The sequence below is a fragment of the Callospermophilus lateralis genome, chromosome 12 (assembly GCF_048772815.1).
Source record: "Callospermophilus lateralis isolate mCalLat2 chromosome 12, mCalLat2.hap1, whole genome shotgun sequence".
In the NCBI taxonomy this organism is placed as follows: domain Eukaryota; kingdom Metazoa; phylum Chordata; class Mammalia; order Rodentia; family Sciuridae; genus Callospermophilus; species Callospermophilus lateralis.
This window is the reverse complement of record NC_135316.1, coordinates 50,034,669-50,040,937: the sequence shown is the minus strand read 5'-3', so window position 1 is coordinate 50,040,937 and position 6,269 is coordinate 50,034,669.

Here is a 6,269-nt window from a genome sequence, read left to right as displayed (position 1 = left end):
CAGAAAGGCCAGAATCTCAATAGTAAATTTCAAAGGCTTAGAGATATTGATTAAGATATAAAGACTAACATGAATACGATATAAAAAGCATTACCAATTGGATATTGTTTTCCATAATGCAAAAATTCACTCTTGGGAGTATTGTTTCTTCACTGAACTATTAAAATTCTGCCTCTCCCATGGTTTAAAAACCTTGATATTCATATGCTTCTTTGAGATATCTATAGTATTTTTGTATGAAATATTGAGGTTATGTCCCACCCCCAAGAAAACAGTGCAGAGATTTTAAAATAAATCAATACATTGTGTTTTTAAAATTCATATAAATTGGATAAGAAAATACCCAATATCAGTCTTTACCTTCTTGTATCTAAGTCAAGATAATGGGATAAAATTCATCTAATTCAATGAGCTTAAATTTTTAAACATTTTTACCTGCAAGAATTTATAATCACATGTGATCTTTTATGTGTTAATATGTTCTAAAGGTGTTCAAAGCACATTTAGGTTGTTCTTAGAGAATTAATTTAGGCATATATTCAGTCTGGCAGAATGTTTTCTAAGTGTTTCCTTACGTCTTTCTCTGAACTTTCTCTTCCCTTTAATCAGGGTAGCTTTGCAAATACCCTATCACTGAAAAAATTTCTAGAAGGATGTGTGTGTAAGTTGAAGTGCTCAGAGTTCTGGCTCCTACCTTCTCTCAGTCTCCTTTCACACATTTCCCCACACATTCTCTGTATTCTTGGGATCAAGTACTCTTTCTTCCCCCTAGTGCTTTTGGATTGCCCTAGGTATAAACCCCTATTTGTCACCTTGCTTTACTTTAGATAATTCTCTCTCAGCATTTTCAGCTCAGCTCAGAGATCAGATTCTCATGGAAAAACTTTTTGATCTACACAGGTTTGAACACATACCCTTGCTCTCTCTTTATAGCATTTCTGCAGTGTATAATTATACACCTGTATTCTTAGTTTTTTATTTGTAGCATCTTCCATGCTCTTCAGACCCAAAGCAAGTTAAGACCTGTCTATATATTTCACTATACTACCAATAACTATAAGCAAATTATTAAGCATGATAGGGCACTAACATATCTGTTAAGTCATTGTATGAATGCATAAATGAATGAAAATGTGAATAGATTCACTAATATAATCTTGTCTGCATGGCACATATCTATGAGTTTCAAACAAATAAGAAGGGAAGTAATAACTGGTCATTTTCAGAATAAAATATCCAGTAATACTTTGGCCTTCCAGCTACTTAAATAACATCTATGATAAAATTGTGTGAAACAGTTCATTTTTATATTGCACTGAAAATACTTGGAGCCACAATTTTTATCACTAATTTATTTTCATCTTCAATAATATAGCTCATTTAGAAAGTGTATATTATATCTTTGGAAAAGTTTGGCCGCACAAATATAACATGATCCATAAATTGTGGAATTAACAAAATTCAACAAACTTTCTTTTATTTTAAATATTGTGTTAAATAATTTGCTAGTGAATACTTTCCAATAAAACTTTAGATAATATAGTTGTGCATATTAGTCAAAGTAGGCCATTTGCTTCTCACCAGCTTAACAATTAACATTTACTTAATACGTGTGTGAAATCCAGTATTCAGACCCTGGAAGCTCTTTCCTAATTATTAGTCTGTACTTCTAGATTTTCTTATGTGAAAACCATAAAAAGTATCACCTCTAAAATATCTACAGCCAGGGTTGTATCTGGATTTCCACCCTTGGCCTATGGTTCCATTGACAAGTAGTGCTCAATCATTTAGCTGTGCATCACTTCAAAAGAGCTGGGAAAGAGTTTAGGGATTTATTCAAAATTGGAAGAAGGAATTATACATGAAATATTTAAGTCTTGAATTTTGAAAATAAGAATTTGTTATGTTCAAGAGTATTCCTCTAAAAGTTGTGTTAAAATCCTAATTCCTAGAACCTGAGATTGGGCATTATTTAGAGAAAAATTTTGCAAATGTAATCAAGTTACATAATGAGATCATGATGAATTTTGATGAGTCAATTCTAATATAACTGGAATCCTTATGAGATGAGAAAACAGAGACATAAGTATGTATGAGAAAGCCATGAAAAAAAAAATAGAGAGACACAAAGTGAAGATGCCTATGTGAAGGAAGAGGCAGAGACTGGACCTAATGTTAAAAACCAAGAAATGCCTGGAGCTATCAATATCTAAAAGGCAGGGAAAGTCTCCTCTGGAAGTTCAAGAAGAAGAGTGGTTCTGCTTGCACAACAAAATCTGAACTTCTGACCCCCACAATTGTGAGACAACAGATTTTATGTTGTTTTAAGACATTGATTTTGTGATACTTTGTCATGGCAGCCCTAGGGAACTCACAGATATAGTTTTTCAATTGAAGGAGAGAAAAATCCTAGTTAATGTGATCAAAATGTACGTAACCAAAGAAAATCATAATAATATATTTAAAATAATAAGTTAGAATTATTTCAGTTGACAACAATGTAAGAACATATGGTCTAAGTCAGAAGACCAGAATAAAAAATTCAGAACTTCAGAATTAGTTTATTAGATTTTCTTTTAAGTTTAAAACAAAAATGGTATTCCGTATTTCAAGTGTCTTTTTGTGATGCTGGCCAAAAGCAGAATTTTTTTTTGATAAGTGCCAATTACCCCAAAAGGCAGAATAATACATGAGTGAAATCATCTAATTAATAATTCTGTTGTCAGTCATAAATATTTGTTAGAAATTAATGATGTCATCATAAAAGACCTGAGGTTCTTCTAAATTTAGAATATTTTGAACTATTTCTACATTATAGCCAAAAAACTTTAGCATTAAAAGGCATATTTAAGAGATATTTATTTCTTCAAAAATTTGAATAAAAAATTCAAGAATTCTGTGTAATCTCTTTCTCTTTCTTAAAGTAATATTTTGTTGCCTGTATTTGCTCTCTTATCTCTTTGTTGGAGTGATCAATTGTTGCCTATAGTTGTTGTCTTATGTCATTCTTCAAGTCACAGATTATTTTAATTTTGTTCATTCTAAATTACTTCTCTGACATTTCCTATACTGTACTATCAATGGATTCTATTATTGTATTATCTTGGTTTGTTCTTCCCTTGTCTTTTCATGCTTTCTGTGTGTCTTCCTCTCTAGCAGTGCTAATCCAAGGTATTACAGTTCTATCCTATAATCTTACAGTGTCCCTGCATGTTTCTGATGTCTCATCTTGGTGTTGGGCTTCCAGTCCCCAAATGGTGTCTCAAGATGGAAGCTGCTGCAACTAAAGACAGTGGTAGTGGCAGTGGAGGTAACCTGAGATGGTGGTGAAGGTATCCCAAGATAGAAGTGACCACTTTGAGAGATGGGGCTGAAAGAACGAACTATCCTATGGCATTGAGTAATCTGTACAGAGATGCAATACTGTGATGTGTGGTGCTGCAGCAGGCAGCTGCCTCTAGGCCCTGCCTATTGTCCCAAGGTGGAGGATACTACGTGGGGAGAGCTATAGCAATGGCTGTAGTGTTTAAAGATAGAGGCAGGTGGAAGGGGGAATGGAACATTGGTAAATGGGGAGCCTTAGTTCAGGCTCCCTGCAGGTGGGCCAGGATCTCCTGGGCCTGCCTGGTCTTTGCGTGGGTCCATGACTTATCAAGAGCAACTCCTATTAGTTCAGCCTACCCAAATATATTATTTCTACTTCTTGCTATATTTTCTTTGACAGTAAGATTAAAGACTTTCTTCATTCTTGGGTGTCCTTCTAGTTTGGCAGTGCTAGATGGACTTGTTTACTACATTTTTTTTCAAGACTTTTGAAATCTTCTACCTTAGTTGTACAATATATTAAATTTCACTCAGTTGTGTTTTAGAATGATATTTCAGATTGGAGACCTCAGATACAAAATATTGGACCAGATACAAATAAAAAGTATATATAATAGACTAAGTTCACTTTTTCACTTTTATTAGCAAGCCACTAAAATTTGAATTTCAAATTTAAACTTTAGTTTCCTCATTGTTGCATAGTTTTATTTTTATCTTGAAGCTGAATATTAAAATTCAAAAAGTAAGTAGGCATCATTGTTTATTAATTTGGGTATTCTAAACCTATCTACTAATTCATTAATATATATTTATTCTGTGCCCCAATTTTAGATGCTACAGATTAATCAATAAACTTGACACAGATATTTGACAGTTTTTTTCAGTTACTGATAATAGTCACTATTTCAATACTTATCTATTTTAAAAAACTAATCACTAATATTGTATATATTCAAAAATGAGAAAAAAAGAGAAGAGGTACACCTAACTCAGTTTTATTCTAGTACTAATTTGCACTTTGTATATTTATATAAATTTTGTAAACTAAAAAACATTCTATTAGATATAAGTAGCTATCATGGAACAACTACTAAAGTCAAATAGATGAGAATTCTTATTAACATTTCAAAGAATTTGAATTAAAGAGTTATAGTAATTGACTTAGTTACTGAAATTTTGGAGGTCTATGAGGATACATACCTGTAATTCATGTTGGCAATGTATCTACCTTACTGCCTTCCCACATAATGATATTCATGAGATCAGTGGTTAATTTAGCTAGATGCTATTTTTTAAATAATAGTATTAGTTGCTTAATTGAAATTTCTTAAATCCTTATCTAATTATTTTAAAGCAGATCTTAAAATATGAAAAGTACCAATTAGGCTTTGATAAATAACATCTTCAGTCTTCTAGTCCTTGGCTCCAGACTGATTATGAAAGGCTTGATCTATTGCTCTATTTTCTTATTTCCCAAACATTCTACAGTCTTTCAGTGATGCAACATCTCTAGTAGTCTGTCATTTGCTCCTTCATTCATATTGTTTTATCTGACTCTCAGTTTCCACTGTGAGATTCATCCTTTGGGCTAAAGCTCCATTTCCACTTTCTTAGCTGGACAGTGGTACCTTTACTTTCGACAATCTAGCCTTACTATGAGTTCTACTACTACAACTACTATGGTTATCATTTTCTATTATAATAATTGCACCATAATTCTATTTTAATATTATATACTATTATAATTATTATATATTATTATTATTTTAACATACCACCTTATATTACTTACCTCCTATGAATTGAGAAATCAGCTTAAGTATTGGTTTTTCAATAAATTCAAAATTTTTCTCATCTTGCATTGTTGATCTCCTCTCCTGTGCCTTCTCAATGCTTTTGAGCATTCCTCAAATAAAACTCTATTGAAAATAGTAGTGACCACTGTACTATAGTTTTTGAGTGCATGAACCAGTATGAACTGTGTAATAGTCATTTCAGTCCCAAAAGGAAGTGCATGTTATTAATTATTTAGATGCTTGAGTGCTTTACTTTTTAAAAGTAGCTTCTCTGTGCTTCACTGAGATTTTCACAAAAGTGTTGATAATCAGTAAATTCTTACTCTAAATATACATTTTGATTTCTGAAAATTTCAGATGTTTTAAAAGCTTGGATAATTTGTGTAGATATATAATAGATCTTAATATGCTTGATATGCACACCTGTGCATTTCTCAAACAATGAAAACCCCACTCTAAATTTTTAATTTGGTACTTTAAAATTAGGGTTAAATTCCTTCATGAAAAAAGAGGTTTTGACTGAATCAAGAAAAAGTGAGAATTTGATTATTATCTTATTAAATTTGTAGTAGTGCTGGAAATTGATGAGATTACCATATGGCAAGTAAATAGTAAAATAAATACTACATAAAGTACTTTGTACTTACTAGTTTCCTATAGAAAATATATTTATAATAAACTTATATGATTAAAATACCTTATGTCTAGCCGTAAACTCTTTATTTTGTGTATTCAGATCTTTTTTGCAGCTCTTGAATAAGTAATCAATGAACTTGAAAATTTATTTTTATTATTTTAAGTATAATTCCCACTCATCGTCTTCACCAGATTAGTCTGTCTCTAACTAAAATACTTTAATCATATAATGTACTTGACTAATTTTGAAAAATAATGACACAACTTAGGTGATATACTTTCAAGTATATGTACATTTACAAATTTTCTCCTATTTTATCTCCCAAATTGGTCAAAAAACTAGAAAGAAATTTAAAAATCATAAATGAAAGTAATGTAAAGTTTTCTAGTTATGATAATACATATATAATGTCTTATTAATGTATATATTCTAATAAACATGTATATTATGTTCTAGAGAAAAATAATTAAATATTTTAAAAGGATCAAATACTCTAAAGGAAACAAATGAAA